At 39.5% G+C, this 24,802-nt stretch overlaps 1 long non-coding RNA gene across 14 annotated transcripts in view; it reads right to left on the bottom strand.

The window, feature by feature from the left end:
• Nucleotides 1-24,802, bottom strand: part of LOC110344248 (uncharacterized) — a 216,833-nt gene that overhangs the window by 66,252 nt on the left and 125,779 nt on the right. For 5 of the 14 annotated variants that reach the window (XR_015448614.1, XR_015448612.1, XR_015448616.1 and 2 more), the window contains exon 5: nucleotides 1-24,802. This exon is cut by the window's left edge; it is cut by the window's right edge and continues 19,416 nt beyond it. The exons of 2 other annotated variants lie outside the window; for them this stretch is intronic. This is a non-coding gene — a long non-coding RNA (uncharacterized LOC110344248). 7 more of the 14 variants (XR_015448615.1, XR_015448621.1, XR_015448620.1 and 4 more) reach the window with 2 other exon arrangements.

Below are 24,802 nucleotides of genomic sequence, written 5' to 3'. Positions count from 1 at the left end.
CAGTTTCCTCCATGTTCATAGAAGCTCCTGACCTCTGTTCAATTCTTCCCTTGCATGTCATACTTCAGCCAAGTGTGTCAAAGATTTGAAAATCAACTAACCAGAAGACATTTAAGAAATAAAAAACAATCACTGTTAACATAAAAATCTCAAATGACAGACTAAGTAGCATTCTAGAAACAGGTGGCAACAGACTGCTTTAGATGTCACCTACGTGATTATTTCCACCCCAACATCTCCCTGAATCTGGCTTGAGCATCCATCTGCCTACTCAGCATTTCCCTGGGTTTCTCAGACCCACTAAAACTCTAATATGTCTAAAGCACAACACCTTGTTTGTTTGTTTCCCTTCTTCCCATAAACAAGACAGCAGATACATGCAAGGAAGAGTGAAGGAATTGTAGCAATATCTAAAATCACAGATGAATTTTATGGACAAAAAACTCAAGCTAGGGCCGGGGATTTAGCTCAGTGGTTTTGCCGCCTGCTGCGCAAGCGCAAGGATCCAAGTTCAATCCCCGGTACCAAAAAAAAAAAACAAAAAAAACCTCAAGCTGCAAAGAGCCCACAGATAGTGTGATACCATTTTATGTGTTTCAAAATACCTTTAGCAATACACATTTATGTGATAAAATATGTATTTGTTTTTAAAAATCAAGAGAATTAGCAATAAAAGTTTCAGCAGTGGGGAAGCAGGAGAATGACACAGATGAGATATGCAGAGAGATCCCAAGTATTTCTAAAGCACTAATTCTTAAACTGGCTAGTAGTTCACTAGTGCACATTTTTAAATCGTGCTTTGGAGTCTACTGACACATTACATACAATCAAAATGTAAAAAGAGGGCCGGGGATGTAGTTCAATGACATCGCGCCTGCCTCAGAAACGCAAGGCCTTGAGATCAATCTCCAGTACTACAAAAAAAAAAAAAAAAAAAGTAAAAAGAAATGCCACCCACAAAAATCAATGGTGTTGAAAGTAACTCATATTTCAAAACAAACTGAGGAATGAAGGAAAGCAAATCTTAGTAAAAATGTGTTGGTAATAGAGTGTCATCAGTTTAGCAAGGAATACACACACACACACACACACACAAATGCCAAGGGGAAAATGACCAAGTTTATATATCAAAACAAATATATTTACTAAGAATCTTTTCTCTCCTTCCTTCTTTCCTTTCCTTTCTCACTCCCTCTCCAATGGCTTTCTCTATGCAAAGGTAGTATAGGAAATCACTTTTTTTTTCTAGTACTGGGAATTGAACCCAGGACCTTCTTACTGAGCTACATTCCTTACCCTTTTTATTTTTTATTTTGAGACAGGGTCTCACTAAGTTGCTAAGTTCCCCGGGCTGCATTTGAACTCATGATCCTTCTGCGTCAGCCTCTCAGCCTGCTGGGATTATAGGTATGTGCACCATTTTTAACTTGGGATTTCTTAAAAGTAAAATAAATGCACTGATACTACTTCTTAGCATTAACTGTTCAAGAGGATGATGGTGGCCACATAGGAGAAGGTCCCCTCCCTGCCCTCCAGTGGCTGAGGCTGTGCAGAAGCAGCTCAGAGGCCCTAGTGCTCTGTCAAAAAGGCCAGTAATTTTCAGCTACTTTTTTTCTTCCTTCAGCACTAACATCAATTTGTTGTAGCCAGACTCCATGTGTTTTTTCCTTCTAGAACATCTCAGCTTCAGTCACTAAAATGGTATCAGAGGTGATTTTAAAAGAAAGTCACTGAGCTCTAATCACCAGGTATGATGTGCCTTGTTTATTTATCTGTCTGAACAGGCATACAACAAGAACAGACGTGTACAATTCTTGCCTTTTTAAAATATAAGATTTGGATCTATTTGAATGGCCAGTGAGGACAAGGTAGTTTGACTTAAATTTGGCATGTGGTTTAGGGGAAGAAATGTCTTTGTAGGGGGTCCTAAGTATTATGGTAACTTGGACTGTAGTTAGTCTGCAAGGGAGAAGCTGCCACATATTACAACAGAAGCCACTGGGCTTGGTAAGGCAGGAATGAAAGAACCACAACTAGAGCAACTTCAGTCCTCCATTATGACAGGTGTGCAGGGAGAACCGCTGGCTTCCTTGTTCACAGCTGACCAAATCAAGGACTGCCCTTCTGAACCAGACTTCACCATGTTCAGAAGAACACAAAATGCAGAAGAGCTAATTTCCAACAAGTTTGTATGGACAGCTTTTTTTTCTTCTCTACTAAAAAATGAATTTAAACATTCAGAGTAAAATTTAGAGAAGAGGAGTGCCAGTGAACATTCTGATTTGGGGAGGTTGGGAGGGTGCATTTTTCAAATGTATTAATGTTACAGCTCCAAGAAGATCTGACTGCCTTCTGCTTTGCTGTATGTGCCACCACTTGCCAGCTAAGTGTTTGCAAATTACATTTCTGCCTGTATCTGTCTCCCTATTTTGACTGGTTGTTCCCAAACATAAGTGGCCCTACTGTGAAGCTTTTTAAAGCCATGCAAAGGTGACTATCTGGTACAAAGCAGGCTGTCAGTGAGTTTCTACTGCAAGTTTTCGGAAGGCTTTCATTTGGAAATAAATTCTAAGGTGTTTTACCCTGGCAGAATTGGGAGTTTCTAGCTACATAGTCTTTTTTAGGGGAAAGAAATTATAAAAGAAGGCATACATTTTAACTTCCACAGTAAGTATGAGTATGTACACAGACCCACATACTCACCTATTTAATGAAACACACATGCCCAGGAGCTATTCTTCTAGACTACACCATCTTTTTTAGAGGGAAAAATTCACATTGTTTACTTTAGCTCTGGCAGGAATCACTGCCATGTACTAGCATAATTAAAAATAAGAACATAAGGCAGATGGAAGCTAAGCACTGCATGCTGCCTAATTCTGATTTACATTTTTTGGTCAAAATTTAGTCACAATTTATCATTTCTAAGGGGGAAAATAAGCTTATAAAATGGTACTAATTACAGTATCATTGGTTTCCAGTTATGAGAAGCAAAGGAAATGAACTTTGAAGGGAAAATGGTATAAAATATAAACCACAGTTTCAGTTTAAAGTGGTTTTCCATGTACTGGCATGTATTTAGTTTAAAAAACAAGGTGTTATATTTATGAAACAGCTGACAAACTAAGGTAGAGGAGCAAGACTGTGTGCACATGCATACATGTACACACATGCAGAGAGGCAGTGGGAGGATTCTGGAAAGACAGAAGCAGCACAGAACTTAAGTCATGTTTTCAAAATATATAAAATGATGATTCCTTAAAAGCACCAGCATTACTTAAGATATGGGTGGTATGGGGCACAGCCGTAAAAGATGGGTCCTGAGAATGGATGACAGGGATGTAGGTAACATCACCTAGACTTCTCTGGAGAGGTAGAGCTGGTGACAGAGCTTAGGCAGGTGTGTTCATCTCAAAGCTTGAGGGCTAAATCCCTATGAGTGCGTAACACCCTCACAGGTCTGTGATCTCCTTCCCTGGGCCTGTAATGAATTATATAGGAGGGACGTGGTACCCCAATGCACAGCCATTTAGATGTGATCAAAGAGAAGAGAGTAAGTCCCTTGGCACTCAATATATATCCACTGAGCGTCTACTATGTGTTAGGAACTGCACTTGGTAGAAGCTGAAGTATGGTAGTGAACCCAGTGAAAAGAGCCTTGGTTACATGGAGCCTACAGTCCAGCAGGGAAAAGTGGTGGGCACTTGGGAGGTGGCCCTGACAGTCACAGCAGAGCACCCAGAGCACTGGCTTGGGATCATTCTGATGAGGTATGAATCCTTGTTGTGCTACTGACCTTGGGAACATTATTTGACTGTTCAATCACTGTTTTCTTAAAATGGGGTAAGGCCCCACTTTCTTTGGGCTGACAAGAAGTATCTAAGAGATAATGTCTATAAACACTTAAAATGGTACTTAACATACAACAAACCCAATATATGCCAATTATGATGGTCACTCCCTCAGAGAAACAAGGAACCAAGAAACATACACAAAGAAATTTGTCTTCTTCCCCAAAAAGCTGGACAAGGAGCCAATCCACACCACCACTTTATCACATTCCTGCATGACCTTGGCAAATCAGATGGCCACCAGTGTCACTAAGTCACTACAAACATACCCCACAGGAAGCTAATGATGTTGCTGCAACGGCTGCTGTTTTCTGGTTTTCAAGGAGGTAAGCAGTGTCAGATAACTTCTTGAAAAACACCTTACATACATTTTCTCTTTTTACCTATGTCCTACCAACCACACTACTACCACAACGAACGTTCTGGAGAATGGCCCTAAAGAAAGGGGTAAAGAAGTGTTCAGGACATAGTAAGCTGAGAAACCATGGAGTGAAGTGGTTATAAGCACGACCTGGATCCCTAGCCCCACTCCATCACTCATTAGTCAACCTATATTAGTAGGTGAAGAATTAATTTATATTTCAGAATCTTCCTACCTGTATTAGCTATGGTTCTCCAGAATAAACCAATAGGGGGAGAGTGTGTGCGCACAGGGGGTGGTAGATAATGAGACTTATCTTAAGGAACTGAATATGCAATTATGGGGACTGGTGAGCCTGAAATCTACAGGGCATATTGGTGACTCTGGCAAGAGTTGCTATCTCAGACTTAAGTCTGGAGGCAAAATTCCTCGAGGACTTCAGCCTTTTTCTTTTATGGCCTCCAACTGATTGCCCCACATACATTAAGGAAGGTAATCTGCTTTACTCAGTCTATTAGTTTACTTAAATATTAATTTCATTTTTAAAAATTGCCTACATAGGGACATGTAGCCTGCTCTTTGATCAAATATCTGGATAACATGGCCTAGCCAAGCTCACATAAAATCAGCCATCACACGATCCTTTCAAAAGCAGGGGTGCTCAGATGGTTCGTTTTATAAATGAAGCACAGAGAGGGTAAATAAATAGTCCAAGGACACCCAGCAGAGAATTCTAGAAGACTGTCAGTGAAAAAGAAAACAGCAAGACTCATCATTAGATGTTACAGCAGACTTGCAGTGTGCAAGCTACCATCTGAAAGCTTCTCTCCATCTAATTTCTCTTGCAATGTAGACTACACTTGTTGCCTATACTTAGAATTTCAGGGCCGGGGATTTAGCTCAGTGGTTCTGCCGCCTGCTCCACAAGTGCAAGGACCCAAGATCGATCCCTAGTACCAAAAAAAAAAAAAAAGGATTTCAATCCACCCCTTAATTTCTCGAATGCCCCCCCCACCACCACCATCACTCCAGAAACTGCTCTGTGTAAGGCACTCAACCTTCTGCCCACCATGCCCAGGCCCTGGTGCCTAAGTCTTTCTCAGCAAGATGCTGACCAGCACCTCCTTCTTCTGCACCCTCCCTTTGCAGCCTCTAGGATGCTGAACTGCCCTGTTCTTTTCTTGTTTTCCTGAGAATATCTCCCTGATCTCTGTGCACCTTTCAACCCTTCTCAGAGGTTCAGTCCTACTTCCCATTTGCCCTCTTTCCTGGTTCTCTGGCTCCTCTTTTCTCTCCTCTCCAGGGCTGTACACATTGTCCTGGAAAGTACCCTTCCTATGCACACCTTGTGCACAGCCCTGTCTCGCCTTGCTGGTCAAAGACCAGCCCCACACTGCCTTCTTTGTCCCTAGTCCTGCCAACAACCTCTGTGGCTTCAACCTCCAGATGAGAACACAACTAGAGCCAGTCTCGCAACTTCCTAACACCTCACCTCCAAGAAACAGCCTCTTCCCTATGTTTCCCACTATTCTAATGACCTTGTGCCTTTGTCGTTTGAACTGTGTCACTTTTGCAATAATCACAACGATGCCCTCTCTCTGACTACACCTGATTCTTCAGCTTTCTTTACCCATCCCCTCAGATCCCAGCTCTCTCATCCCAGCATGTGTATAACAAAACCTCATATCCTAGACCCCAAATCCCATCCTCCCACCGTGTCCTCTAGTTAAGTACTGACTCAAAAAGTTTCCTGACCCCTGACAGGGTTAGGTTCCCCTGGCAGGTGTTTCTACAGCCAAGCTACATTACATTCATGCCACAGTACAGAGTCTCCCTCACCAGCCTCTGCACTCTGTGAAAGATACACCTCTGCTGTTCCTGGTACAGTACTCTCACTGTCAAGCAATGTCAGTCCTTAAGGATACTCAACAAGTATCTGCTGAATAAATGAACAAAGAGGTGATTCTTATACCCCATCTTTAACCTTCTAATCTTGTCCCCAGATTCACCTCCATGTCTTCAGCCCACTGACGGACACCTACCATAGCTGGGAGAGTCCCACCAGCAGCAAACTGAGTCTGTGAAGAATGGACACAGATCATCTGCTTTCTTCACAACTGAGCGCAGTAGAAAGGACAAGCACTATGGGGATGTGGAAGCCTGTACTCAAAGCCTTACTCTAAATGCTATCAGCTGTGAAATTTTGGACCAATTACTAACTTTATCTGAGTTTTAGTTTTCTCATCTCAGAAGGACAAAAATAACATCTGCATATGACTGGGAGAAAATTAAGATGCAACCTATAAAAGGCCTGGCAGATGGCACTGGAGCAAGTGGCACCTGAACCCCTAAAGCCCAGAGCTACTTCTGCTTCCATCTTTCTCCCCACCAGCCAACTCCTGGCATCCAGGCCCTTCTCACATCCTACCTCTTGAATCTGTTTAGCTTCCCCATTCCAATGGTATCTCCTCATTTAGACACTCTTTGTCCTGTTCCTGGACTATGACAATGGATCGAAGAGACTTCTTGGCTCTGGGCATTTCATCATAAGCCACCCCCCACTGACATCAGGCTGGGCTGCACTGGGAGAGAGCCCACCACCATTCTCCTGATCAAAATTCTTCAACTGCTCCCCAATGACACAGTATTAAGCTTACAGGGGTCAGTCATATGACATTTAAGGCCCTCCTTCGATTCACCTCCACAGACTTGTCATGTGATCTCATTAGTCACTTTTACACACAGTTTCCCACTTTGTGCACCAGTACTTCCCATCCCTACCAATGCCTCTGCTCAGGTTTCCTTGGGTGAGGCACTCTCCCTCCATGACCTCAAATCCAGCACCACTCTCCTTTCAGCATTTGGATCAAATGCTCATTAATCCATGAAGCATTTTTTGGTCCCTTTCCACAGAGCAGTGTTCTACAAACTTCTGCCATGGTTTATTTATCCATCTCTCTACTTCTCATGCATTTACCTCTCTCTACCTTTATTCTTATTTTACCTATGCACAAGCTCTTCAAGGGTACTGTCAGGCCCTGGCCCACACTGTAATGCCCAGCAAAAGCATTCAGCAAATAGTGGTTTGATGTGCACACCTCCAGAATCTGGCAGAGAAGTGACATCATTCTGTGTCTCTGATCCACTAGTATAGCCTTCTGATAGTCCTAGAACAGTGCCTGGCACTGAGCAACACTCCACAAATAGCTCTTTAGTAAAATTACCCACAAGGGACATTCACTAGCGGCTATAGGAGACAAATCCTGTCCGTATGGAATATAACATGACAAGGGAGTCTTCTATCTCCCACATTCAGAGATCTGAGAAACCTCAGGTTCACTGTGTCCCACAAGTGACACAGCTACTGTCAGCAATAAACACCACATGCAATGCTTTCCTGTATTCAGGGTGTCATAAGTACCTAATTTTAATGTGTAAAAACTGAATTACTATTCAAAATAAGTCTCCCTTGAAGAACAAAAAGTTATTCTAACAATGTCCAAAACCTTTTACAATCTGATGTTTTGTCTGGCCACCATGGGGGGGGGGGGGTGAGATTACAGAATGAAAATTTTCAACTGACTTTAAACTACAGAATTTCAGAAATAAACACTAGTTTCTTCAGCCTTAAAATAAGAAAAGATATTTTTTCAAGCACTTTCATTTCCAAAATTCTATTATGTAAGTTACTTTATAAATCATGTACATAATTCTTCATTTTTGCACCAAACCTTCATCTTAAAATGGGCTCCAGCAAGACCATGTGTACCTCTGCTGTAGGACCTGTCTGTCTGTAGTGCTACCTCCTTATATATCATTTCCCCCATTAAACAGCAGGAATGCCAGGTCCATGGCCTGCTCACTTCTGAATCTGCAGTGCTTACTTTTGGGACAAAGTGGCTGCCCACTGAATGCTAACAAGAATCACATCTGTGGTACGTTATCTACCTTATTCATCAGAGGTAAGCTGACTTCTTCCTATCCTCAAAGGACAGAGATTTCCACCACTGTGGACAAGAAAAGATGATGGAAGACTTCTAAGGAATAGCAGGCAGGAAGTGCTCAATGTGTCCCTGGCAGAGGTGGCATCACAGTGGTAAAGCTAAAATTCTTCCAGCTAATATTCACTGTCATGTCTAATGTCTCTTGCCATGTGAGTTAAAGTATTAATCACATTATTTCATAATTACACTTGATAGACATTCTCCAGTAATTATTTCATCTGCTTGAAATAAATACCAAAGGGAAATTTAATTTAAATCACATTTTTAAAAGGATATGTTAAGTATCTAGTTGAATATCTAAAATTACTCCATGAAAAAGCCAAGAAGACCTGCCTGCTCAGCACTGTGTACCCTTAACCCATCATAAGGAACCCACTCTTCTGACTAAACTGGATGCCAGAGTCTTCAGAAACCTACACTCATCTTCCCAAGATTCAACAACATAAGCACATCTTTGTTTCCAAGAAAGCTCATTACAAGTTGGTGACAGATTTGAAAAAAGAGCTGTAAATGAAATTACAGACATGACTCTCACATTTGAGCTTTCCACATATACTGTAATACGTTTAAGAAATATCACATTTCCATGTCACAAAGAGAATTCTAAAATCCAGTATATTCTAGAAAGTTCATCCCCTCACCTGGGAGCTAAACATCGTGTATAAAGGTTCAATCTTTCTAGATGGTGAACATTTTGCTTAAGTATTAAAAAAGTGAAAATATAAATGAAGATTTTACAATTTTTTTAGATCCAATAAAGTTTATGAAAAAAAAAGAAAAGAAAAGAAAAAGCTGGGCATGGTGGTGCACCCATGTAATCCCTGTGCTCTGAGGAGGCTGGGGGCAGAAGGATCCAGAATTTGAGCCCAGCCTGGGCAACTGAGTGACTTAAGGAGACCCTGTCTTAAAATAAAAAGAGAGAGAGAGAGAGAGAGAGAGAGAGAGAGAGAGAAGAAAAGAGTAAGCAGTTCAATGAAAAGGCCCTGGTTCAGGCACCAGTAAACACAGACACAGAAAAAGATATCGAAGTATTATTTCATCTCTTAATATTTCTAAAAGCAACGCATTTCTTCCACTAATAAACTGAGGTGAAAAGCTCACTTATTTTTTAAGAATACTCTACATTTCAAAGCAATTACACTATCATCCCAAACTAACTATACTCTCTTGTAAAACATTCTCTTGAGAAAGGCACTAAAAGGCTTATTACTTAACTGAAGGATAAACAATGTGAACTACTCCAGTGATTGGCCCAAGAAGCTGCAGCAGACCACTGGGCAAATTGGTCAACTGTTCACATCCTTGTCCATGTTTTCCCAAGACGAGATGCATGCATTGTAACTAACAGGTGTCCTTGATTTTGATAATAATAATATTCCTGCACATCCCACACCCCCTGTACATAGCCACATGCTGACATCTTCTGACTATGCCCAGTGGAAAGTAAACATTTTTTCATGAAAAAGTAAAAGCAATAAAAGCAAAACTCTGTTTTTCCTATCCGTAGTGCCCTTGGTAACAAAAGGGGCAAAGACAGCAATGCAGAGATTACAATACTCTCGGACATAATTCAAGTGGAATTCTAAAAGGATAAATGCGTGTTATAAACTTTTTTTTTCACAAGTGTCATGCATGCTTATGGTACTATTCATTCTGAGATAGACAGATCATGAATGACCTTCTGGGTCACTGACTAGGGAGAAAGCTGACTATAAAAAAGAGTGGGAGAAAAAAGGGGGGGCTTGCTTCCTTCCACTCCAGACCCCCTACTGCCTTGAATGAAAGAAGACAGATGGCAGCCACCTTCCCCTTTAATTAGGAGGGGCGGCTCACAAGGGAACAGTCCTGCTTGCTTGGCACCATTTTTAACAAGACTGTTTCGATGGTAATGCTCTCTGCTCACTCACCCTTATTTCAAACTTCTCATGATCTTTAATTTACAAACAATCTCTGTAAATTTAACAGTGAAAAAAAATCATAGCTCCAACAACATCACTATAATATGGAAGACGGTTAAAGATGTTTGCTGGATTAATAATTCTCAGACATGCATGTCAGGACCCTGCAATGTTTCAAATGAAATATAGCCACCCCAACCAAGTTCTATCGTTACCTCTTTGGGATGAAAGGTGAATCTCCGTGACATGGTGCAGTTAATTAAATCCACACAGCATTCTACACCAGAGTCTGAAGGAGACTCCTGCTTCTGCTTCCCAATTCCACACTACTGTTGTCCTGCCTCTCTTTTTGCAAAGTGTTACTACTCAAGTTGAAATATCACAAACAGTATACGCAAAATCAATACATTTTATAAAGAAAGAATTACAAATCACAAAATGCTCCACACCTCTGTTTGCTGTCCATTTTCAAAACCAGAGGAGTATGTATTAAAAACTAACCAAGGCATAAAACATCTCTGGAGACAGGATCAGCATAAAAAACCAACACACAGGATGGACGACAGGGGCCAAGTGTCAGATTTAGGCTGGTGTAACAGAGTCTTCTGCATAGGTGATGAAGCCTCTTACTTTGGGTCTAAAGGCGAATTGAACACATATTCCATAAATCTAAAAGGCACAAAACTTTCTACTGTTGAAGAGCTCAGCCTCTCTTGATAAGATTAGGTCCCTACACATTTTATCCTATCTTTACATTAAAATTTTGCCAAAATCATTGAATAATGTATTTCCCTCAGCTCCTTTCCATTCCCTGGCAGGTTTTTAAGTTACAGCCTCCTGTCTGTGACCTTTTATCCACCTGCTTCCTGTACGGTTCCCACTTGGGGACCCTCTGTCTTCACATTAGCCCTGGGGACATGCACCCTTCCTGTGTCCAAATGGAAATCAGGGCTGTTTTGCTACAGGCCTCCTGGCCACGTTACGTAAAAAGCTTGTCTATGTCACTGTCATTTACTTAACAGCAAAATTCATGAACTATGTTTTTAAAAAAGGAACTTTCTGTTTTTCCTTTGATAATATAGTTCAACTTCTTCCTGTTTCTAAAACTCAGCACACTAGATATGGAGAAAGAGAGAGAAGAGAAAAAGGGGCAATTAATTATTTAAGAACCTCCATCTCCCACTTCCCAATGAAGGGGGGTGGGGAGACTTGGCATTTGTCAGATACTGAGTATCTTAACTATGTTCACAAGAAAAAACACATAGGACAGACTGGGTAATAAAGAAACAAACAAAACTTACTTTGCTTTCCAGCATTGTGAGCAGGTTGGGCATGAGACAAGATGACGGCAATTCCTTCCTCAAGGCCCTGCTTTCGCTTTAAAAGCCGTGTGTGCTCACACCCAGGTCCGCTGTGGAACTCCATAGCGCCTGCGCTGCCCAAGATGCCCCAAGTTCACAGTTCATCTCAGAGACACTTCTGAGGACCGGAATCCCCAGGGCAGACTGAGGCGACCTCAGGGCACCACGTGGCACCACTGCTGTTGTTACTGCACACACACACTCCCAGGACACCCACTTGTTACCCCGGGAACCTTGCCGCCAGCAGATAACTGCTCCCACAAACAGCCAGAGACTCAAGCCTCTGGCATTCTCAGGTTCAAGGTTGGAAAATGCATTAAGACAACCCACACAGTCAGCAGTATTCTGTGCCATTAACTGTCTTGTACTTAGATGCTGTCCAAATAAGACCCAAAGGTACAAAACAACCAAGAGGAATAGTTTACTACCAGTTGTGACTGCTTCGTGCCATTATTTGAAAGGACTGGGTCCTATCTTGCTCTCTCTAAAAGCATTTAGGAAGTCTTAGGTCATAAGCATTTTTATTTCCTCTATGAAAAACACAGAAAAAAGAAAAACAAATATAATTCTGCTTAAAAATGTAATGATTACTAAATCTCATCTGGCTAATTATTTTTAAAATCTGAAAAGAAAAAAAGAACAACACACATATAAATGGGCAATTTGTTTTGAAAAATTACTTCATCCATGTACTGTCCAGCTCATAAAAACAAACCTTCTTCCAGCAAAACGGGACACTTTGACCTTGTTTACTGCAGTGTTTTGAAACCACTGTCTCCTAACTCCTGACATCACTGGCGTGTATTAGCACCTTTACTGCTGTTGGCTCCACATGCTGCTGCCCCGATTCTCTCGCATTGCCCATGGGTGAACAAATACCAGACAGAACGGCAGGGACAGTGGCATTAGCATTAAACTCACAAAACTCACAGACTTGGGTGTCACTTTGCTCTGAACACTTTCACAGGAAAACAAAAGGATCATGCATCTGATATTTTTAAAGTCCTAGCATACCCAGACCTAGGGTCCAGGCTGTTCTTTCTTTTGACCCTCTCTTGCCCAAGGGCTTCCTTGTTCACCATTCGCCATATTGGCAAGAATTCTTGCCACACAGCTTTCCTCACAGAAGAGCACAACCTACTTTCAGCCCATAAAGAATTCCCACCAACTTTCCTAGAGGAGAATTTATTTTAGTATATTTTAGAGTTTCAGAAAATACTGCCTTAAGTTTGGTAAAGCCATATTTATTATTTTTTTCCTTTTATGGAACCTGCTTTTGGAGCTACATGTGAGTACTGTATTATTAAAGAAGTAATTTCTCTTCCTATAAGTCTGATACATTTCTGCCTTCTCCAATTCATAATCTAAATACATCAAAGTTGTCACAGTAAAGGATAGGTATAACCATGGACATCAAGTCACAATTACATCTGTAATCTTCCATAACTCCCCTCTTCAAACAAAACTAAATCCTGGTCCTAAAATGATAGCGAGATTTTATAGAATAATTAAAAACTCTCATTTGGTCTATTCCATACCAATTGATAACAATCTTGTTCCTTTACTGAAACCACTTATAAATCAAGTCCTTAAACTAGAGTCATCAAGATATAAGGAACATGAAATACATATTTGAGCAATTTACAGTCTTTGCTTGTCATGAATGAGTGAAAAGAAAAATATCCAGAGTTAATAAAATTAATTGAGTCAGGCTACAGAAAAGACCCTCTAAACATCACGCTGTTACTATGACAACTTCAAAAGTGCTTTGAGAAAAATGTGACGGAGTATAAGATCTGTGATAAAACTAGTGTCGTCCTACCTGCTGGAAATTACCTTCATTTATAACAGACAGCAGAAAGGGTGAATGGCATTTACACATCTAAAATATCAAAGCATTACCTTCTGAGAGCTGCTGTACTCTTCATTCTGAATATGAAAGGAGTAATAAGTACATGGATCTCTCAGTAATCGGAACCATTTTGATTTCAGTCCTGCAACTGTACCACCCCATGGTCTATCTAGTTGGTACATTATTTTTTATAATGAAAGCAAAGTCTGACTCAGTCTGAAAGGGAAGAGATGAAAAAAATTCCCTAACAGCTTCTCGTCTGCAAATACAAACAGGCAAGTACACGCTTACATTGATTCTTACAGATTCATAATGAAACAGAAAAAGAAAACAGCATTTTCTCCTTAAAATTCCTGCTCTTCAGTATTTAGGCAGATTTACATTTTACGTAATCTTGATGGCTCAATCAGGAAGTAAGAATTTTAAGTGCGTGTGTGAAGGACGGGAGGAATCATGTGACCCACAGCAAAGAAAATTATGCCCTAAATTAGCACACTAAAATAAATAAATAAATAAATCCAACGGGAGTTTAAAAATAGTATCTTTGGGATTTACTAACTTACGAATATATTACGGCTTTTGAGAAACAAGAACTTGTTTGGGAGCCTCGAAAAAAATCCCCAAAACTGTTTTTAAAAATGTTACAAGATCAAAGTGGTATACAGTGAGAAATTAAAGTCTAATTATCTAAGGAACTGTTTTCTTTGAAGGGCATATCTATTCAAGGCTTAAGTTAAAGGCTATTTTTCAACATTATTTGAAGGTCATTTAATACATAATACAATCAAACAAAACACGGGTTGCAGATGTGTATAAATAGTTATGCATTCTTTATATATTGCTGTAGGTTTCTGAAGCACAGAGAAAAAACTCCCAAAGTTTATCAGACTACACCTAAATTCTATAGATTTCAAGAGGTCACTGCACTGTATTATAGAAAACATACCCAAAAGAGGAAAATGTTAAAGCCACAGAAACGTTCATGGGAGATATCTAAGTTTGTAATAGGGCATAATTAAGTAGTGAATTATCCTGAATTATCTGAATTATCCTTGTGTGAAGTTATGACACAGATATCAGACTACATTCACTCACTCTGGGAATCAAAAAGTGGGAGATGAAGTTTGAAACACCTAAGTATAATATATTGACCAAGAGATGACTTTTAATTACAAAAACTGCTTCAGAAATACACTTTGTGCTACTTTACTAAAACAAATTAACATAAACATACCTAAAGTTAGATTTAGCTAGTGGCTGTTTTATTTCTCAAGGCAAATTCTGTTGTTAATATGTTAATAAGTAATAATTTATTAATATCCATAATAAAATATTAACAGAGTAGATATTTGTATTTGTAGGTATTTGTATCTCTTAGTCATTACTTTTATCATTTTAATGCTTTGTACTTTTTAAAGCACTATTCATATTTTTATTTCGGACTTTATTTTTTTACTGCATCGGGAATTGAAGTGGGTCCTTGCGCTTGCGCAGCAGGCAGTGAAACCACTGAGCTAAATCCCTGGCCCTATTTCAGACTTTTAAAAAATTGAACTACAGCTCTGAGCATGGGGCAGGATGAAGGCAGAGACATGAATTAGTTCTAGATTTTCCTGATTTTTAGGTCATTATTTATTTAATTCTTAAAAGAGGTAGCTGGGGGAAATAAGATTATTAGGAAAAATAAATCTTTTGGAAGAGAAGTACAGTAAATTACAAATACTTATGGAAAGTGAGAAGTATAAATTCTTCCAAGGTACAGTATTAAATGACATTTGTCATCATCTTAATAAACTTGGTATCACACTTATTGAGTAAATTACAGAGAAAGGAACTAGTTTCCAAAAAATATCCCTAATGCATTCACGGTAAACCTAGATGTGCCATGTACCTAAACTACAATTTATTTAGAATGAATAGAGGAATACAGATTTTAATTCCCTCATTCATTAAACCCAGAAACTGTGGAAGTTAAGAGACTCCGCTAGGTTACACCAATAGTTGACTGACAGCTAAAATCAGACCCAAGATTTCTGACATTCCTGTCCTGGGGCTCTTTTCCGCCTTGTAAGCAGTCTCATATCCATAACTGAGGTTCAAGTACCTCTCCAGCAAGTCAAGCCCTATTACTTATCCTGCTCATGAATAAAGACAAACATAGTCAAGACTTATAGCACCTTATAGCACTTCACTCTGCCCCCAGCCCCCAGCCCATCCAGGCCCACTGGTCCGTCCCGTCCGTCCATCCACCCCACCCCACCCCCACCCCCCTGCATGGGCCTCAAGGGTGGGAAGACAGGTCTGGTAGAGCAGCTCTTGTGAGGGTTCTAGCGCCTCTCCTCACAGCTCCTCAGTTTCCCCAGCAGAACACTCACTAAGGAAAAGCATTTGTACTGGTTCACATCACCACTGTACTGGAAATCTGAATAAACATAAGAACAAAATAATATGAAAGAAATTTCTCTTTCATAACATTTAATCGTAACATCCCAAACTAATTCTGTGGGACTAAAGAGTTAAATGTAAAAGAAAACAAAACTGAATTCGAAGGAAGTATTTCTGAATTTGGGATGGGAAAATAAAGCTTTATAAAAAGCAATGAAAAAAGTAACAAAAGACAACATAACCTGAATAATCTGACTAAAGTATAAAATGTCTATTCCTCAAAAACTGGCAAATAAAATTGAAAGAAAAATGTAAAGTAAAATACTTGTAATAGGATAATATATTTATAGTATTTGTGAATATAAAAGGTCAACTATATTAACAGAAATCCATATAAAAAATCAATAAGGAACAGTATTGAATTTCACCATCAAAAAACAAGGCTTTTTTTATTTATCAAATTCACAAATATGGACAATAAAAATAATAAAGCCAATACTCGAGGTAAGGCAATCATGACAGAAAACCAGCAATCAATCAATCAATCTATCTAATCTATTTTTTAAAGATCTAACACACTTTTTTTTTTTTTTGGAAACAGAGTCTCACTATGTAGCCCAGGCTGGCCTCAAACTTGCACTAATCCTCCTGTCTCAGCCTCCTGAATGCTGGGATTACAGGCATGCACCACCACACCCAGCCTTAAAGCTGTGAAACATTTTGGACTCATACCACATGAACAAATACTGTCTAAGGAAACAGTCATAGATCACAGGACAATAACTGCACGAGGAAGTACTTACAATAACATAAAATTGGGACCAACTTAAACATCTAAAAGTGCAGGGAATCAGGACTTAAGTAAACTCATACGCTTAAGTAATAGTTTTTGGAGGATATTTAATTGTATATATATTGGGAAGCACAAAATAGGTAAAATACTAGATGCGAAATTATATATAAATATAAATATTATTGGGGGGAGAAGTATGCAAGTGAAGGAAGGAGAAGCTGATTTCCAAATGAGACTGAGAATGAACTAAAAAAGTTTATGAAGGGATAGACAGAATTTAGATTTTCCACTGTCATTTATGATCTTGGGATGTTTGACATTTTCTGTAAGAAATATTGCTTTTAAAATTGGAAAAAGGCTATGTAAGCTAATGAATGCCCTATAAATATTTCATGGCTATATAAAATAGCTAAATTCTTTACAAAGACTTTTTAAAAACAAGGGAATGCTTTTATGATCTTTAAAACATAAAAATTTACATTAGAAAGAATATGAATCAAAATGTTAATTGCAGTTGCCTTTATGTAGTGCTACTGTATATATTATTTTTTATTCTATACCTTATGTTATCTAGGATTGTCATGTTTTCACAGTAGGAAAAAAACAGATAATAATCTCACAATTATAGGACTGATACATGAAGAAGCTGTTACTATTAACACTTGTATTTCAAAACACAATGTCAATAGCCACAAGCATCTTCCCTACTGTGAAGGGACTTTTTCTTTAACTTAGGAACCACTGGCGTGCCTTCAGAAAAGAGCAGAAACTGGTGCGTGGGGGGGATGTGGGACCAATCATATTTCTTGGCTGTCAAACTGCTTTCTGCATGAGCAGTTTTGTAAGGGTCCTGCTGAAATCAACAAGTCAGCAGGAACCTTACAGGTGGTCCCTACTTAAGATGGTCTGACTGGTAATTTTTCAACTTCTTGAGGGTGTGGATACAACACATACTCAGAAGAGACCAGACGTGAAATTTTTATCTTTTCCCAGGCTAGCAGTATATAGTCCAATATTCTCTGGTGATGCTGGGTACTGCAGCTCCCTGTCAGCCAGGTGTCACGTGATCCCAAGGGGAAATGACCGATATTTCGCAGTGTACATGTTGCTAAGGTATGATATTTGGTAGGTTCGGAGTATCAAATGCATTTTCCACTTATGGTATTTTCAACTTTTGATGGGTTTATCTGGACGAATTATAACCCAATTATATGTGCAGGAGCATCTGACTAGGGAAATGGCCCAAAGGTAATAGGGGGAAAGAGGAAGGCGGGAGTTCATGAAAACAATAGAAACATCAGGAGATTAGGATGAAGGAATGATTAAATTGAAAGAATCCAAGACAGGGACTCATACAGGTATTTGTACGTCCAATACTTATAGAAGCACTATTCAAAATAGCCAAAAGGTGGAAGCAACCCAAGTGCCCATCAACAGGTGAATGGATTAAAATATATATATATATATGTATCAATCACATGGAGTGGAGTATTACTCAGCCTTAAAAAAGAAGGAATCTTGTCAATGCTCCAAAGATGAACCTTGAGGACATTATGCTAAGTGAACTAAGCCACTCACAAAAAGACAAATGCTGTGTGACTCTACTTACATGAGGTACCTAAAAGAGTCAAATTCCATAGAAATGGAAAGTGCAATGGTGGTTTTGGAATAAACAGAGACTTGCTAGTTAATAAATATAGACTTGTAGTTTTACAAGATGAAAAGAATTCTGGAGGTGGAAGGTAGTGATGGTTGCACAACAGTGTAAATGTATTTAATATCATTAAACTATACATTTAAAATAGTTAAAATGTTAAATTTTGTTACATATTTTACCACAATTAAAAATAATATATTGTAAGTGTATATATACTTGCATATAATACAGGTATGATATACTTTTTGTTTGGTTTTGATGTTTTGAGACAGGGTCTCACTATGTTGTCCAGGCTGGTCCTACTGTCTCCTGAGTGCTGGAATTACAGGTGTGTGTCAATATGACTGGCTTTGCAAAGAGTGTATCTACGTATCAGAAACGAGGGAAGACGGAAAGAAAGAAAGAAGAAAGAGAAGCAAAGAAAAAATAAAAAGAGAGCAGGGTTGCTTCAGAATTTTAAGTCCTCAAAGCAGCTTCTGATCTGGCATAAAGAGATTATACAGAATATCAATGGTGCAGGCATCAAAACAGACATTATTTCTCATGCTTAAATCTTGAAGTATATCCATAAACATAGATCAAAAGTGAAAAAAGGAAGGGACGTTGTGTTTAAGGACAATATACCAGACTTCTGTCTGGTTTTTGATGTTGTTGTTCTGTTTTTTTGGTACCAGGGATTGAACTCGGGACCTTGCGTTTGCGTGGCAGTACCCAGAACCACTGAAGCATTAATCCCTGGCCGTGTGTGGTTTTTGAGACCCTCTCATTACAGCCAGCTTGAAGATTTCCCCACAACTAAGAAAGAACCTACAAATCCAAGGAACATCATCAGAGCTAATGGGAAAATATCAGAGCTACCAGGAAAATACAAGCATAAGGGAAACTCCAAGTGTCCCTGTCCCACATCATTCCCTGAGAATCAGAGGACAAAGGCCCTTGGGTAGAACATATCAGGGATTAGGCGCCCTGAGAGGCTTGGCCAGGAGGGCTCAGTTATGTCAGATATGTGCCTACCAGGTCTGGCTGGGGCAGGATCCATTTGGTCCCAGGTGCAAAAGCCAGGCAGAAACCACCTAGAGGATGGACAGGTGTGAGCAAATAGAGGCAGCAAATGGAGATAGTTCTTCTGAAAGAGCGGCCCTGGCTGGAGGAATGAATAGAGAGGTAACATTATAGTGCTGTGCTTTTAAAAATGGGGAAGACCGGAATAGGTTTTATTACATGTAGAAAAAGAGCAAATATAAGGTTAGAGAGAGAAAAACCTCTGTGCAGGTGAGAGAGGATTTGGATGGAGACCGTCTCTGAGCCTCAGACATGAGGAAGGATTCCCCTTCCCCTTAACAGCAGGCAGGAAAACCAGGCAGGTGCTGGGGAAGTGAGCTCCTCCTTACTGTGTGCTGCAGGAGAGAGGTCCAGCTGTGGAGAACATGTGTGGAAAGTGTAAGATGAGAGACTGCTGTGTGGTACAGATTAGCCACCACAGAATAAAAAGTCACCCTGTCCAATGGGTTTTTCCTGCACAGCAAATCCCAAGTGCCACATCCTGATCCTCTGCATGTCATTTATCAAACACTGAGCACAGAGAACAAGAACTCAACTCCATTTTGAGCAAGCCTCCTCATGAGAAGTTTTATCTTCAATACAGTAAGATCCAGTAGGTCAGCTGTCATCGGTCAAATCCATTTTCCTTATGCATTCATTACTTATGTACAACAGTTGTGAAAGAATACAACATGTGACACAATCATCCTTCATCCTACAATCACATTTGGCTGATCTGTGCAACCAGAGTTTCATGGCTTCAACTGAAATCAGATCATCAATAATGCACTGACAGACCTTCTGGTTTGATCTGAGGTGGGTTTTGTTTCTGGGGTCATCAACCCTTCTCAATGTTAAGAAGTAATTACAGTGAGAGTCACACTCATCCCACCTGCCAGAGTGGTGCTGGAAGCTGACTGAGGAAACCCCTGTCCCCGCTACTTCTCTTGAGCATGGCTTTCACCACTGCTCTTGGCAGGAAACTGCCAGAGACCAGAAAAGGGGACAGAAGCTGAGCACAATGCAAGTCCAAACACAGGCAGTGATGTATTTTTCTTGAGTGTTGAGAAGTGTTCAGATGGGAACCTGAAATATAGCTTTTCTTGTAAAGTCCTTTTGTAAGGACAAAAGTAACTCCAGTACTTAATATAAGGTACTCTTGGTATTTTCAGAGCATGTATCTCCCAAGGAGATTAAAAGAAGAATTTTTATTTTTTTAAAAAGAAAAATTTTTAATTCTATATCCTTTTGGGTGAGAATGAGCGTTAACAGCAAAACCTAACCAGTTCAGACAACTGCGGAGTGTTACTATGAACACTGAGACAGCTGAATCACTGTACAGTGAAATATACTTGTGCTCTGTATTCCTTCTTTTTTTGCAGTAATGGGGATTAAACCCAGGTCCTCATGCACTCTAGGCAAGGTTCTATTGCAGAGCTACATCCTGGCCCTATTCTCTTCTTTTAAAAAAATCTTTTTTTGCGTATATCTATGTTCTTTTATTCTAAAAGTAATATATTACTACTGTCCAACACTTACATAGTGCTCTGAACCAGGCACAGCTTTATGCCCTCTGCCTGACTCAACCCATCCCAGAATCAGGTATTCTTATCCTCCCCACCTAGGAGACTTTCAGAGATTAATTCCTTCATCTCTGGCCAGCAGCAGAGCATGTACTCTAGCCAAGGCAGTCTAGCCCGATGGTTCACCACACTCACACGCCAAGAAAACACCAAGTCAAGCTCTGCAATGTAGGATGCCAAAAAAACATAACCATCACTTGTCCTAACTTTCTGCTACGGTTTGGATCTTGAATGTCCCCCAAAGTCCCATAAAAACTTGGACCCCCAGGTGTTGTTATTGGAAGATGGCAAAACTTTTAAGAGGTTGGACCCTGAGGGAGGACCCTGGTCACGGGGGGGGGGGGGGGGGGTTGCTCTTGAAGGGGACTGTGGGATGCCAGGCCCTGCCTCTTTCCCTTTGCTCCCAAGCTAGTGATGTAAGTGGTTTTGCTATGTTACATATTTCTGCCATGACAGGCTGCCTCGTGAGAGGCCCAAAATGAATGTAGACAATTGAGCATAGATTGGAGTCTCCAAAACCATGAGACATAATAAACCTTTTCTCCAAAAGTTATTTATCTCAGGTATTTTGTTACAGTAATAGAAAACTAACATTATACTAACAGAATAATTTTGTTGTATTTCTCACTCTATTAATTCTTCATTTTTCAAATAAAGGACTCTTTTTTGTTTTTCTTTTTTTGAGTCAGGGTCTCCCTTTGTAGTTCAGGCTGGCCCGGAACTCACTATGTAGCTAGCCCAGGCTGGCCTCAAACTCGCAGCAATCCTCCTGCCTCAGCCTCCCGAGTGCTGGGATTACAGGCATGCACCACCATACCCAGCTAAGACTCTTTTAAAAAAGATACTTTTAAAAGATATTTTACTATATTCAAATAAAAAACCGCACTGCACTCAAGTAAATTTGTGACCAAAACCCTTTTCAAAGTAGAAATTCTATCCATAGACAAGGCTTGCTTAAAATCAGAAGGTGTTTCTACAGGTAATATGGTTATTAAAACAAACTTTGCCCCACAAGCTTCTTTACATTATGAAAAATGTCTTGAGTATATTTTTTGAAAAAAGAAGTACATTTTTTGATCTGGACTACATTTAATTAGGATGAGTTCCAAATCAGTCACTTTTTAAAAATCCACATATATCCAAGTTTTCAAATATGAAAACTGAATTTAAAATATTTTGTTCTCCTTGAAGTTGCCTGCAGGCTCAGGCAAGAACTCATTTTTTTTTTCATTTTTTTTATGTATTTTTTTTTCTTTATTAAATTCTTTTATCGGTACATTGTAGGTATACAACACAATTACATTTCTCATTGGGAACTGTACCCTTACATAATGCATCTTGGTTCTTATTTTTTCCCCATTCCTAGCCCTCCCTTCAGCCCCTCCACCCTTCCCTAGTTACAAAGACTTTATTTCCATTTTTCCATTTCTCAGCATTTTTTATGGTATTATTTCTGTTCAGATGAAAACATCACAGTTAACATGGGAATGCTGGAACTTCTAGAGGCTTCAGTAAGATTAGCTTCAGAAAACAAGCAAAACAATGCCCTTGTTAGCCACATTTTCTGTCGGTGACCTCTAATGCAAATGTGCAATGATACATATGTCCAAGGCAATACCAATCACTTTGAGCCTTAGTAACGCTGACTAATGTGAATGGTTATTTCCTAGACTTAAGTCCCTGCCCTCATGTGGCCTATGCAAATATTTTTTAGAGTTCTTCAAAACAGGCCCACACATATTTGGACAATCCATTTTCAAACAAAGATGGCAAAGCAATTCAATGAGGAAAATAAAATCCTTTCAACAAACTGTGTTGGGGAAAATGTGTGGGGGAAAAAAAAAAAAAAGAATGTTGACCTCTACCATAGCCCACATACAAAAATTAACTAGAAGTGGATCATTGGTCAAAATATAAAAGCTGAAACTATAAGCTTCACACCCTTTGGGAGGCAACAATTATTTAGCAAATGAAAAATACTGAATAGTATAGAAAAATTTTTTGATTAAACAAAACACTTGAAAAATAAGCCTCTCATCAAAAGGCACTTTTAAAAAACAATGTTGTACGCTGAAAAGATATATCTGCATCATACATTTCTAACAAAAGAGTTTTATTCAGAACATGTGAGTATGATAATAACAAGAAAAACATCAACTTAAACATAGGCAAAAGATAAGAAAATCAGGAAAATGAGTTTGAATAGATACTTCAAAAAGGAAACTGGGTAAGTAAGTACATGGTATTCCTTAAGAAAATACAACTAAAAAATCCCAATGAACTACTACTCCTATTTGGTAGAATGGTCTAAATTAGAAAAAACTACAATGTATAAATGCTGAAAAGAAACTGGAGCATCTAGAACTCTCGTGCATTGCTTTTTGGAATGGAAAGTGGTAGTATTATTTTGGGAAATGACTTTAAAAAATCTTATAAAGGCAAAAATACCCCTACTGTATGGCCCAGAAGGTAAGCCTGAATTTTAAAGAATGAATGAACTCATGCATAGCAGCTTAATATTCTTAACAGCCAAGAAAGTGAAACAATCCAAATCTTGGTCAGTAAGAGAATGGGATAATGGGTCTCTTCACACTACTGCCCAGCCATAAAGGAAGAATCAATTACTGATGCAACATAAAACTTCTAGGTGAAAGAAGTTGGACACAGCCCAGTATATACTCTATGATTCCATTTATAAGAAGCTCAGAAAGAGGACTACAGTGATAGAAATCAGCAAGTTTTTGTTAGTGAGGGTGAGGAATGATTGGATAGGAGCATGAGCAAACCCAAGTGACAGACATGTTCCTCATGACAGTCTACTTAAGATTTGTGTACTTCTGTGCAGGTAAACCATTCATCAGTGAAAAAAGAGGGCTGACTGGGCTCTCAAACTGTTTGAATTGTCACAGGCCCTCCCCCAAAGAATGTGATTTGATTCTTATTCTTGGACCACACCAAATGGGGACTGAATCTGAATTACTTCAGTTGAACAACTATCCTGGGTGTCTGTTCTCTCTGGGAGGAAAAGGAGGAACTTACTTGTTTTCCTGTCATTCAACAGTAAAAGGCAATCAAAAAGCTAGGTCTCAGAACCAGTATGGTGTGTGCTCAAAAGCCCTGAAGTCAAGAGGTTTCTTTTTATACCCACCAATTTTCAGGAGACAGGTGACAACCTGCACTCAGACATAGCCCTCATCTCCAAGAGGTTATACAAGGAATAGCATGGAGAAAGGAGGTTTGGAAAAGACAGGCATGTGAAACAAGTTGATGATATCTGTCCTGGCCAATACTAGAAATAAAATCAAGAGCATGCCCTATTTGCCTAGAAGCTCACATGCTCAGAGTTGAGGACACTTCATCACTCTCCATATTCGCTTCCAACAGCATGGCCTCAGGAAGCCAGCTCTTTGATTTAGAACTGACCAGAGGGTCTAAGCTAGTAAATAACTTACAAGGGTAGGAGAAGTTGGATAATGCCAGAGGACCCTGACTATCTTCAACTGCCTCTAAGTCACCCTTGAAGAATGGCTAAAATCGACCAGTACAGCTTTGCAAATTCTGGTGGTAGATCTAGTACCATACTAGAGACGAGACTAAGCCTGAGCAAAATCTAAAGGCTTAAAAATGGTGGTACAACTGGCTCTATCTATAGAATACTTCTGTGGGCCATCTCCATGGATTTTTCACAGGGAAGCAGTCATTTTCTTCATTAAGGAAAAGAAAGAAACCATAAGATCAGAAGCATTAATTCAGTTTCTTCTGAGACACAACTGGATACCACTTATATCAGGGAAGTGTAAGGATTAATTAATATCTATTTCCCCATCTCATAGTATCTGTGTGGCAAATAGGATACAGGGATGATCAATAAAGTTTTGGGACTCTGTTCACAAAGGAAATGACAAAGAAGAATCTCAGATACTTCTTAGAAGCAAGGGGAGAAGTAGAAGGATGATCAAAAGGCACAGTTAGCTGTTGTTTTTTGTTTGTTTGGATTTGGTGGTTTGTTTTATTTT

The sequence above is a fragment of the Heterocephalus glaber genome, unplaced genomic scaffold, assembly GCF_053883595.1.
Source record: "Heterocephalus glaber isolate CG9 unplaced genomic scaffold, H.glaber_assembly_v1.0 deba00000546, whole genome shotgun sequence".
NCBI classification, from domain to species: Eukaryota; Metazoa; Chordata; class Mammalia; order Rodentia; family Bathyergidae; genus Heterocephalus; species Heterocephalus glaber.
The sequence above is the reverse complement of the archived record's forward strand: the minus strand, read 5'-3'. Positions and strand labels throughout refer to the sequence as shown.